Source organism: Nematostella vectensis, chromosome 7 (genome assembly GCF_932526225.1).
Source record: "Nematostella vectensis chromosome 7, jaNemVect1.1, whole genome shotgun sequence".
NCBI lineage: Eukaryota > Metazoa > Cnidaria > Anthozoa > Actiniaria > Edwardsiidae > Nematostella > Nematostella vectensis.
The window spans coordinates 15,929,314-15,938,954 of record NC_064040.1 but is presented as its reverse complement, the minus strand read 5'-3'; the positions used below and the strand labels follow the sequence as shown (position 1 = coordinate 15,938,954).

The 9,641-nt window shown below is 41.2% G+C and overlaps 38 non-coding genes across 38 annotated transcripts; all 38 read left to right on the top strand.

Moving 5' to 3' along the window:
* The first annotated feature begins 314 nt into the window (after positions 1-314).
* On the top strand, positions 315-387 carry Trnav-uac. The gene has a single exon. It is a non-coding gene; the product is annotated as a tRNA-Val (tRNA).
* Positions 388-468: 81 nt separating this feature from the next.
* Positions 469-541, top strand: Trnav-aac. Its single transcript has one exon. It is a non-coding gene; the product is annotated as a tRNA-Val (tRNA).
* Positions 542-770: 229 nt separating this feature from the next.
* On the top strand, positions 771-843 carry Trnav-aac. The gene has a single exon. It is a non-coding gene; the product is annotated as a tRNA-Val (tRNA).
* An 80-nt stretch (positions 844-923) lies between these two features.
* On the top strand, positions 924-996 carry Trnav-uac. Its single transcript has one exon. It is a non-coding gene; the product is annotated as a tRNA-Val (tRNA).
* Positions 997-1,156: 160 nt separating this feature from the next.
* Positions 1,157-1,229, top strand: Trnav-aac. Its single transcript has one exon. It is a non-coding gene; the product is annotated as a tRNA-Val (tRNA).
* Positions 1,230-1,460: 231 nt separating this feature from the next.
* On the top strand, positions 1,461-1,533 carry Trnav-aac. Its single transcript has one exon. It is a non-coding gene; the product is annotated as a tRNA-Val (tRNA).
* Positions 1,534-1,768: 235 nt separating this feature from the next.
* Positions 1,769-1,841, top strand: Trnav-cac. The gene has a single exon. It is a non-coding gene; the product is annotated as a tRNA-Val (tRNA).
* A 538-nt stretch (positions 1,842-2,379) lies between these two features.
* Trnav-uac lies at positions 2,380-2,452 on the top strand. The gene has a single exon. It is a non-coding gene; the product is annotated as a tRNA-Val (tRNA).
* Positions 2,453-2,616: 164 nt separating this feature from the next.
* Trnav-aac lies at positions 2,617-2,689 on the top strand. Its single transcript has one exon. It is a non-coding gene; the product is annotated as a tRNA-Val (tRNA).
* A 229-nt stretch (positions 2,690-2,918) lies between these two features.
* On the top strand, positions 2,919-2,991 carry Trnav-aac. Its single transcript has one exon. It is a non-coding gene; the product is annotated as a tRNA-Val (tRNA).
* An 80-nt stretch (positions 2,992-3,071) lies between these two features.
* Positions 3,072-3,144, top strand: Trnav-cac. Its single transcript has one exon. It is a non-coding gene; the product is annotated as a tRNA-Val (tRNA).
* A 323-nt stretch (positions 3,145-3,467) lies between these two features.
* Trnav-cac lies at positions 3,468-3,540 on the top strand. Its single transcript has one exon. It is a non-coding gene; the product is annotated as a tRNA-Val (tRNA).
* Positions 3,541-3,695: 155 nt separating this feature from the next.
* Positions 3,696-3,768, top strand: Trnav-aac. The gene has a single exon. It is a non-coding gene; the product is annotated as a tRNA-Val (tRNA).
* A 231-nt stretch (positions 3,769-3,999) lies between these two features.
* On the top strand, positions 4,000-4,072 carry Trnav-aac. Its single transcript has one exon. It is a non-coding gene; the product is annotated as a tRNA-Val (tRNA).
* Positions 4,073-4,302: 230 nt separating this feature from the next.
* On the top strand, positions 4,303-4,375 carry Trnav-cac. Its single transcript has one exon. It is a non-coding gene; the product is annotated as a tRNA-Val (tRNA).
* A 312-nt stretch (positions 4,376-4,687) lies between these two features.
* Positions 4,688-4,760, top strand: Trnav-gac. The gene has a single exon. It is a non-coding gene; the product is annotated as a tRNA-Val (tRNA).
* Positions 4,761-4,993: 233 nt separating this feature from the next.
* Positions 4,994-5,066, top strand: Trnav-aac. Its single transcript has one exon. It is a non-coding gene; the product is annotated as a tRNA-Val (tRNA).
* Positions 5,067-5,146: 80 nt separating this feature from the next.
* On the top strand, positions 5,147-5,219 carry Trnav-cac. The gene has a single exon. It is a non-coding gene; the product is annotated as a tRNA-Val (tRNA).
* Positions 5,220-5,537: 318 nt separating this feature from the next.
* On the top strand, positions 5,538-5,610 carry Trnav-cac. Its single transcript has one exon. It is a non-coding gene; the product is annotated as a tRNA-Val (tRNA).
* A 157-nt stretch (positions 5,611-5,767) lies between these two features.
* Positions 5,768-5,840, top strand: Trnav-cac. The gene has a single exon. It is a non-coding gene; the product is annotated as a tRNA-Val (tRNA).
* Positions 5,841-5,920: 80 nt separating this feature from the next.
* Trnav-uac lies at positions 5,921-5,993 on the top strand. The gene has a single exon. It is a non-coding gene; the product is annotated as a tRNA-Val (tRNA).
* Positions 5,994-6,073: 80 nt separating this feature from the next.
* Positions 6,074-6,146, top strand: Trnav-aac. The gene has a single exon. It is a non-coding gene; the product is annotated as a tRNA-Val (tRNA).
* A 235-nt stretch (positions 6,147-6,381) lies between these two features.
* Positions 6,382-6,454, top strand: Trnav-uac. The gene has a single exon. It is a non-coding gene; the product is annotated as a tRNA-Val (tRNA).
* An 81-nt stretch (positions 6,455-6,535) lies between these two features.
* On the top strand, positions 6,536-6,608 carry Trnav-uac. Its single transcript has one exon. It is a non-coding gene; the product is annotated as a tRNA-Val (tRNA).
* Positions 6,609-6,689: 81 nt separating this feature from the next.
* Positions 6,690-6,762, top strand: Trnav-aac. The gene has a single exon. It is a non-coding gene; the product is annotated as a tRNA-Val (tRNA).
* Positions 6,763-6,844: 82 nt separating this feature from the next.
* Positions 6,845-6,917, top strand: Trnav-cac. The gene has a single exon. It is a non-coding gene; the product is annotated as a tRNA-Val (tRNA).
* Positions 6,918-7,084: 167 nt separating this feature from the next.
* On the top strand, positions 7,085-7,157 carry Trnav-cac. Its single transcript has one exon. It is a non-coding gene; the product is annotated as a tRNA-Val (tRNA).
* An 80-nt stretch (positions 7,158-7,237) lies between these two features.
* Trnav-uac lies at positions 7,238-7,310 on the top strand. The gene has a single exon. It is a non-coding gene; the product is annotated as a tRNA-Val (tRNA).
* Positions 7,311-7,390: 80 nt separating this feature from the next.
* Positions 7,391-7,463, top strand: Trnav-cac. The gene has a single exon. It is a non-coding gene; the product is annotated as a tRNA-Val (tRNA).
* A 158-nt stretch (positions 7,464-7,621) lies between these two features.
* Trnav-cac lies at positions 7,622-7,694 on the top strand. The gene has a single exon. It is a non-coding gene; the product is annotated as a tRNA-Val (tRNA).
* A 156-nt stretch (positions 7,695-7,850) lies between these two features.
* On the top strand, positions 7,851-7,923 carry Trnav-cac. The gene has a single exon. It is a non-coding gene; the product is annotated as a tRNA-Val (tRNA).
* Positions 7,924-8,003: 80 nt separating this feature from the next.
* Trnav-cac lies at positions 8,004-8,076 on the top strand. Its single transcript has one exon. It is a non-coding gene; the product is annotated as a tRNA-Val (tRNA).
* A 162-nt stretch (positions 8,077-8,238) lies between these two features.
* On the top strand, positions 8,239-8,311 carry Trnav-cac. Its single transcript has one exon. It is a non-coding gene; the product is annotated as a tRNA-Val (tRNA).
* A 160-nt stretch (positions 8,312-8,471) lies between these two features.
* On the top strand, positions 8,472-8,544 carry Trnav-cac. Its single transcript has one exon. It is a non-coding gene; the product is annotated as a tRNA-Val (tRNA).
* Positions 8,545-8,706: 162 nt separating this feature from the next.
* On the top strand, positions 8,707-8,778 carry Trnav-aac. Its single transcript has one exon. It is a non-coding gene; the product is annotated as a tRNA-Val (tRNA).
* Positions 8,779-8,851: 73 nt separating this feature from the next.
* Positions 8,852-8,924, top strand: Trnav-aac. Its single transcript has one exon. It is a non-coding gene; the product is annotated as a tRNA-Val (tRNA).
* A 318-nt stretch (positions 8,925-9,242) lies between these two features.
* Trnav-aac lies at positions 9,243-9,315 on the top strand. Its single transcript has one exon. It is a non-coding gene; the product is annotated as a tRNA-Val (tRNA).
* Positions 9,316-9,393: 78 nt separating this feature from the next.
* On the top strand, positions 9,394-9,466 carry Trnav-cac. The gene has a single exon. It is a non-coding gene; the product is annotated as a tRNA-Val (tRNA).
* The last annotated feature ends 175 nt before the right edge of the window (positions 9,467-9,641 follow it).

The window sequence follows — 9,641 nt, the reverse complement described above, 5'->3', positions numbered from 1 at the left end:
ATATTTTTTTTTTTTTTGCGGATGGGGTACAATATAATGACATCAAATGACACCGCATTTAATAGGAGAGGTAATCGTGAAGTTTCCGTAGTGTAGTGGTTGTCACGTCTGCCTCACATGCAAAAGGTCCCCAGTTCGAGCCTGCGCGGAAATATTAATTTAATTTTTTGCCGTTGGTGCATCCATATGATGACATCGAATGTAAACGCATTTAATTAGGGAGCCTGGGCGGAAATATATATATTTTTTTGCGGATGGTGTACAATATGATGACATCAAATGACACCGCATTTAATAGGAGAGGTAATCGTGAAGTTTCCGTAGTGTAGTTGTTATCACGTCTGCTTTACACGCAGAAGGTCCCCAGTTCGAGCCTGGGAGGAAACATTTTATTATTTTTTTTTGCGGATGGGGTATAATATGATGACATCAAATGACACTGCATTTAATAGGAGAGAAAATCGTGAAGTTTCCGTAGTGTAGTGGTTATCACGTCTGCCTAACACGCAGAAGGTCCCCAGTTCGAGCCTGGGCGGAAACATTATTTTTTTTTTTTGCCTATGGGGTACAATATGATGACGTCAAATGACACCGCATTTAATAGGAGAGAAAATCGTGAAGTTCATGTAGTGTAGTGGTTATCACGTCTGTCTCACACGCAAAAGGTCCCCTGTTCGAGCCTTGGCGGAAACATTATTTTTTTTTTGCCTATGGGGTACAATATGATGACGTCAAATGACACCGCATTTAATAGGAGAGATAATCGTGAAGTTTCCGTAGTGTAGTGGTTATCACGTCTGCCTAACACGAAGAAGGTCCCCAGTTCGTGCCTGGGCGGAAACATTTTATTATTTTTTTTTCGGATGGGGTACAATATGATGACATCAAATGACACCGCATTTAATAGGAGAGAAAATCGTGAAGTTTCCGTAGTGTAGTGGTTATTACGTCTGCTTTACACGCAGAAGGTCCCCAGTTCGAGCCTGGGCGGAAAGATTATTTTAATTTTTTGCCGTTGGTGCATCCATATGATGACATCGAATGTAACCGCATTTAATTTAAACATAATTTAAAACATTTTGTTATTTTTTTGCGGATGGGGTACAATATGATGACATGAAATGACACCACATTTAATAGGAGAGATAATCGTGAAGTTTCCGTAGTGTAGTGGTTATCACGTCTGCCTAACACGCAGAAGGTCCCCAGTTCGTGCTTGGGCGGAAACCAATTTTTTTTTTTTGCCTATGGGGTAAAATATGATGACGTCAAATGACACCGCAATTAATACGGGAGAAAGTCGTTAAGTTTCCGTAGTGTAGTGTTTATCATGTCTGCTTTACACGCAGAAGGTCCCAAGTTCGAGCCCTGCCGGGACATTTTTTAATTTTTTTTGCCGTTGGTGCATCGATATGATGACATCAAATGACACCACATTTAATAGGAGAGATAATCGTGAAGTTTCCGTAGTGTAGTGGTTATCATGTCTGCCTAACACGCAGAATGTCCCCAGTTCTAGCCTGGGCGGAAACATTTTATTATTTTTTTTGCGGATGGGGTACAATATGATGACATCAAATGACACCGCATTTAATAGGAGAGAAAATCGTGAAGTTTCCGTAGTGCAGTGATTATCACGTCTGCTTTACACGCAGAAGGTCCCCAGTTCGAGGCTGGGAGGAAACATTTTGTTATATTTTTTTTGCGGATGGGGTACAATATGATGACATCAAATGACACCGCATTTAATAGGAGAGATAGTCGTGAAGTTTCCGTAGTGTAGTGGTTATCACGTCTGCCTCACACGCAGAAGGTCCCCTGTTCGAGCCTGGGCGGAAACATTATTTTAATTTTTTGCCGTTGGTGCATCCATATGATGACATCGAATGCAACCGCATTTAATTAGGGAGCCTGGGCGGGAATATATATATATTTTTTTTTGCGGATGGGTTACAATATGATGACATCAAATGACACCGCATTTAATAGGAGAGATAATCGTGAAGTTTCCGTAGTGTAGTGGTTATCACGTCTGCTTTACACACAGAAGGTCCCCTTTTCGAGCCTGGGCGGAAACGTTTTGTTATTTTTTTTTTGCGTATGGGGTACAGAATGATGACATCAAATGACATTCAATTTAATAGGAGAGAAAATCGTGAAGTGTCCGTAGTGTAGTGGTTATCACGTCTGCCTAACACGCAGAAGGTCCCCAGTTCGAGCCTTTTTTGCCGTTGGTGCATCCATATGATGACATCGAATGTAACCGCATTTAATTAGGGAGCCAGGGCCGAAATATATATATATATTTTTTTTTTGCGTGAGGGGTACAATATGATGACATCAAATGACACCACATTTAATAGGAGAGCTAATCGTGAAGTTTCCGTAGTGTAGTGGTTATCACGTCTGCTTTACACGCAGAAGGTCCCCAGTTCGAGCCTGGGCCGAAATATTATTTTATTTTTTTGCCGTTGGTGCATCCATATGATGACATCGAATAAAACCGAATTTAATTAGGGAGCTTGGGAGGAAATATTTTGTTATTTTTTTTTTGCGGAAGGGGTACAATATGATGACATCAAATGACACCACATTTAATAGGAGAGATAATAAGAAGTTTCCGTAGTGTAGTGGTTATCACGTCTGCCTAACACGCAGAAGGTCCCCAGTTCGTGCCTGGGCGGAAACATTTTTTTTTTTTGCCTATGGGGTACATTATGATGACGTCAATTGACACCGCAATTAATAGGGGAGAAAGTCGTGAAGGTTCCGGAGTGTAGTGTTTATCACGTCTGCTTTACACGCATAAGGTCCCAATTTCGAGCCCCGCCAGGACTTTTTTTAAATTTTTTTGCCGTTGGTGCATCGATATGATGACATCGAATGAAAACGAATTTAATAGGAGAGAAAATAGTGAAGTTTCCGTAGTGTAGTGGTTATCACGTCTGCCTAACACGCAAAAGGTCCCCAGTTCGAGCCTGGGCGGAAACATTTTATTATTGTTTTTGCGGATGGGGTACAATATGATGACATCAAATGACACCGCATTTAATAGGAGAGATAATCGTGAAGTTTCCGTAGTGTAGTGGTTATCACGTCTGCCTCACACGCAGAAGGTCCCCTGTTCGAGCCTGGGTGGAAACATTATTTTAATTTTTTGCCGTTGGTGCATCCATATGATGAAATCGAATGTAACCGCATTTAATTAGGGAGCCGGAGCGGGAATATATATATATATATTTTTTGCGGATGGGGTACAATATGATGACATCAAATGACACCGCATTTAATAGGAGAGATAATCGTGAAGTTTCCGTAGTGTAGTGGTTATCACGTCTGCTTTACACACAGAAGGTCCCCTTTTCGAGCCTGGGCGGAAACGTTTTGTTATTTTTTTTTTTTTGCGGATGGGGTACAATATGATGACATCAAATGACACCGCATTTAATAGGAGAGATAATCGTGAAGTTTCCGTAGTGTAGTGGTTATCACGTCTGCCTCACACTCAGAAGGTCCCCTGTTCGTGCCAGGGCGGAAACATTATTTTAATTTTTTGCCGTTGGTGCATCCATATGATGACATCGAATGTAACCGCATTTAATTTAAACATAATTTAAAACATTTTTTTTTTTGCGGATGTTGTACAATATGATGACATAAAATGACACCGCATTTAATAGGAGAGATAATAAGAAGTTTCCGTAGTGTAGTGGTTATCACGTCTGCCTAACACGCAGAAGGTCCCCAGTTCGTGCCTGGGCGGAAACATTTTTTTTTTTTTGCCTATGGGGTACATTATGATGACGTCAATTGACACCGCAATTAATAGGGGAGAAAGTCGTGAAGGTTCCGGAGTGTAGTGTTTATCACGTCTGCTTTACACGCAGAAGGTCCCAAGTTCGAGCCCCGCCAGGACATTTTTTAAATTTTTTTGCCGTTGGTGCATCGATATGATGACATCGAATGAAAACGAATTTAATAGGAGAAAAAAATAGTGAAGTTTCCGTAGTGTAGTGGTTATCACGTCTGCCTAACACGCAGAAGGTCACAAGTTCGTGCCTGGGCGGAAACATTTTTTTTTTTGCCTATGGGGTACAATATGATGACGTCAAATGACACCGCAATTAATAGGGGAGAAAGTCGTGAAGTTTCCTTAGTGTAGTGATTATCACGTCTGCTTTACACGCAGAAGGTCCCAAGTTCGAGCCTGGGCGGAAACATTTTATTTTTTTTTTTTTGCGGATGGGGTACAATATGATGACATCAAATGACACCGCATTTAATAGGAGAGATAATCGTGAAGTTTCAGTAGTGTAGTGGTTATCACGTCTGCCTCACACGCAGAAGGTCCCCAGTTCGAGCCTGGGCGGAAACATAATTTTAATTTTTTGCCGTTGGTGCATCCATATGATGACATCGAATGCAACCGCATTTAATTAGGGAGCCTGGGCGGGAATATATGTATATATATTTTTGCGGATGGGGTACAATATGATGACATCAAATGACACCGCATTTAATAGGAGAGATAATCGTGAAGTTTCCGTAGTGTAGTGGTTATCACGTCTGCTTTTCACACAGAAGGTCCCAGGTTCGAGCCTGGGCGGAAATATTTTTTTTTTCGCGGATGGGGTACAACATGATGACATCAAATGACACCACATTTAATAGGAGAGATAGTTGCGAAGTTTCCGTAGTGTAGTGGTTATCACGTCTGCTTTACACGCAGAAGGTCCCCAGTTCTAGCCTGGGCGGAAACATTATTTTAATTTTTTTGCCGTTTGTGAATCCATATGATGACATCGAATAAAATCGCATCTATAGGAGAGTTAATCGTGAAGTTTCTGAAGTGTAGTTTTTATCAAGTTTGCTTCACACGCAGAAGGTCCCAAGTTCGAGCCCCGCCGGGACATTTTTTAAATGTTTTTGCCGTTGGTGCATCGATATGATGACATCGAATGAAAACGAATTTAATAGGAGAGAAAATTGTGAAGTTTCCGTAGTGTAGTGGTTATCACGTCTGCCTAACACGCAAAAGGTCCCCAGTTCGAGCCTGGGCGGAAACATTTTATTATTGTTTTTGCGGATGGGGTACAATATGATGACATCAAATGACACCGCATTTAATAGGAGAGATAATCGTGAAGTTTCCGTAGTGTAGTGGTTATCACGTCTGCCTCACACGCAGAAGGTCCCCTGTTCGAGCCTGGGCGGAAACATTATTTTAATTTTTTGCCGTTGGTGCATCCATATGATGACATCGAATGTAACCGCATTTAATTAGGGAGCCTGGGCGGGAATATATATATATATTTTTTGCGGATGGGGTACAATATGATGACATCAAATGACACCGCATTTAATAGGAGAGATAATCGTGAAGTTTCCGTAGTGTAGTGGTTATCACGTCTGCTTTACACACAGAAGGTCCCCTTTTCGAGCCTGGGCGGAAACGTTTTGTTATTTTTTTTTTGCGGATGGGGAACAATATGATGACATCAAATGACACCGCATTTAATAGGAGAGATAATCGTGAAGTTTCCGTAGTGTAGTGGTTATCACGTCTGCCTCACACGCAGAAGGTCCCCTGTTCGAGCCAGGGCGGAAACATTATTTTAATTTTTTGCCGTTGGTGCATCCATATGATGACATCGAATGTAACCGCATTTAATTTAAACATAATTTAAAACATTTTCTTTTTTTGCGGATGTTGTACAATATGATGACATCAAATGACACCGCATTTAATAGGAGAGATAATCGTGAAGTTTCCGTAGTGTAGTGGTTATCACGTCTGCCTCACACGCAGAAGGTCCCCAGTTCGAGCCTGGGCGGAAACATTATTTTAATATTTTGCCGTTGGTGCATCGATATGATGACATCGATTGAAAACGAATTTAATAGGGGAGAAAATCGTGAAGTTTCCGTAGTGTAGTGGTTATCACGTCTGCTTTACACGAAGAATGTCCACAGTTCGAACCTGGGCGGAAACATTATTAAAATTTTTTGCCGTTGGTGCATCGATATAATGACATCGAATGAAAACGAATTTAATAGGAGAGAAAATTGTGAAGTTTCCGTAGTGTAGTGGTTATCACGTCTGCCTAACACGCAGAAGGTCCCCAGTTCGAGCCTGGGCGGAAACATTTTATTATTTTTTTAGCGGATGGGGTACAATATGATGACATCAAATGACACCGCATTTAATAGGAGAGAAAATCGTGAAGTTTCCGTAGTGCAGTGGTTATCACGTCTGCTTTACACGCAGAAGGTCTCCAGTTCGAGGCTGGGAGGAAACATTTTTTTATATTTTTTTTGCGGATGGGGTACAATATGATCACATCAAATGACACCGCATTTAATAGGAGAGATAATCGTGAAGTTTCCGTAGTGTAGTGGTTATCACGTCTGCTTTACACGCAGAAGGTCCCCAGTTCGAGCCTGGGCGGAAACATTTTGTTATTTTTTTTTGCGGATTGGGTACAATATGATGACATCAAATGACACTGCATTTAATAGGGGAGAAAATCGTGAAGTTTCCGTAGTGTAGTGGTTATCACGTCTGCTTTACACGCAGAAGGTCCACAGTTCGAACCTGGGCGGAAACATTATTAAATTTTTTTTGCCGTTGGTGCATCGATATGATGACATCGAATGAAAACGAATTTAATAGGAGAGAAAATTGTGATGTTTCCGTAGTGTAGTGGTTATCACGTCTGCCTAACACGCAGAATGTCACCAGTTCGAGCCTGGGCGGAAACATTTTGTTATTTTTTTTTGGCGTATGGGGTACAATATGATGACATCAAATGACACCGCATTTAATAGGGGTGAAAGTCGTGAAGTTTCCGTAGTGTAGTGGTTATCACGTCTGCATCACACGCAGAAGGTCCCCAGTTTCAGCCTGGGCGGAAACATTATTTTAATTTTTTGCCGTTGGTGCATCCATATGATGACATCGAATGCAACCGCATTTAATTAGGGAGCCTGGGCGGGAATATATATATATATTTTTTTTTTGCGGATGGGGTACAATATGATGACATCAAATGACACCGCATTTAATAGGAGAGATAATCGTGAAGTTTCCGTAGTGTAGTGGTTATCACGTCTGCCTCACACGCAGAAGGTCCCCAGTTCTAGCCTGGGCGGAAACATTATTTTAATTTTTTGCCGTTGGTGCATCGATATGATGACATCGATTGAAAACGAATTTAATAGGGGAGAAAATCGTGAAGTTTCCGTAGTGTAGTGGTTATCACGTCTGCTTTACACGCAGAAGGTCCACAGTTCGAACCTGGGCGGAAACATTATTAAAATTTTTTGCCGTTGGTGCATCGATATGATGACATCAAATGACAGCGCATTTAATAGGAGAGAAAATCGTGAAGTTTCCGTAGTGTAGTGGTTATTACGTCTGCCTCACACGCAGAAGGTCCCCAGTTCTAGCCTGGGCGGAAACATTATTTTTATTTTTTGCCGTTGATGCATCCATATGATGACATCGAATGTAACCGCATTTATTTTAAACATAATTTAAAACATTTTTTTTTTTTTGCGGATGTTGTACAATATGATGACATCAAATGACACCGCATTTAATAGGAGAGATAATCGTGAAGTTTCCGTAGTGTAGTGGTTATCACGTCTGCCTCACACGCAGAAGGTCCCCAGTTCGAGCCTGGGCGGAAACATTATTTTAATTTTTTGCCGTTGGTGCATCCATATGATGACATCGAATGTAACCGCATTTAATTTAAACATAATTTAAAACATTTTTTTTTTTGCGGATGTTGTACAATATGATGACATCAAATGACACCGCATTTAATAGGAGAGATAATCGTGAAGTTTCCGTAGTGTAGTGGTTATCACGTCTGCCTCACACGCAGAAGGTCCCCAGTTCGAGCCTGGGCGGAAACATTATTTTAATTTTTTGCCGTTGGTGCATCGATATGATGACATCGATTGAAAACGAATTTAATAGGGGAGAAAATCGTGAAGTTTCCGTAGTGTAGTGGTTATCACGTCTGCCTCACACGCAGAAGGTCCCCAGTTCGAGCCTGGGCGGAAGCATTTTGTTATTTTTTTGCCGTTGGTGCATCCATATGATGACATCGAATGTAACCGCATTTAATTAGGTAGCCTGGGCGGAAATATATATATATTTTTTTGCGGATGGGATACAATATGATGACATCAAATGACACAGCATTTAATAGGGGAGATAATCGTGAAGTTTCCGTAGTGTAGTGGTTATCACGTCTGCCTCACACGCAGAAGGTACACAGTTCGAGCCTGGGCGGAAACATTATTTTAATTTTTTGCCGTTGGTGCATCCATATGATGACATCGAATGTAACCGCATTTAATTTAAACATAATTTAAAACATTTTGTTTTTTTTTCGCGGATGGGGTACAACATGATGACATCAAATGACACCGCATTTAATAGGAGAGATAATCGTGAAGTTTCCGTAGTGTAGTGGTTATCACGTCTGCCTCACACGCAGAAGGTCCCCTGTTTGAGTCTGGGCGGAAACATTATTTTAATTTTTTGCCGTTGGTGCATCCATATGATGACATCGAATAAAGCCGAATTTAATTAGGGAGCTTGGGAGGAAATATTTTGTTATTTTTTTGCGGAAGGGGTACAATATGATGACATCAAATGACACCACATTTAATAGGAGAGATAATCGTGAAGTTTCGTAGTGTAGTGGTTATCACGTCTGCCTAACACGCAGAAGGTCCCCAGTTCGAGCCTGGGCGGAAACATTTTTTTTTGCCTATGGGGTACAATATGATGACGTCAAATGACACCGCATTTAATAGGGGAAAAAGTCGTGAAGTGTCCGTAGTGTAGTGGTTATCACGTCTGCCTAACACGCAGAAGGTCCCCAGTTCGAGCCTGGGCGGAAACATTATTTTAATTTTTTGCCGTTGGTGCATCCATATGATGACATCGAATGCAACCGCATTTAATTAGGGAGCCTGGGCGGGAATATATATATATATTTTTTGCGGATGGGGTACAATATGATGACATCAAATGACACCGCATTTAATAGGAGAGATAATCGTGAAGTTTCCGTAGTGTAGTGGTTATCACGTCTGCTTTACACACAGAAGGTCAAATTTTCGAGCCTGGGCGGAAACGTTTTGTTATTTTTTTTTTGCGGATGGGGTACAAGATGATGACATCAAATGACACTGCATTTAATAGGAGAGAAAATCGTGAAGTGTCCGTAGTGTAGTGGTTATCACGTCTGCCTAACACGCAGAAGGTCCCCAATTCGAGCCTGGGCGGAAACATTATTTTTTTTTTTGCGGATGGGGTACAATATGATGACGTCAAATGACACCGCATTTAATAGGAGAGATAATCGTGAAGTTTCCGTAGTGTAGTGGTTATCACGTCTGCCTCACACGCAGAAGGTCCCCAGTTCGAGCCTGGGAGGAAACATTTTATTATTTTTTTTTTTATGGATAGGGTACAATATGATGACATCAAATGACACCGCATTTAATAGGAGAGATAATCGTGAAGTTCCGGTAGTGTAGTGTTTATCACGTCTGCTTTACACGCAGAAGGTCCCCAGTTCTAGCCTGGGCGGAAACATTATTTTTTTTTTTGCCTA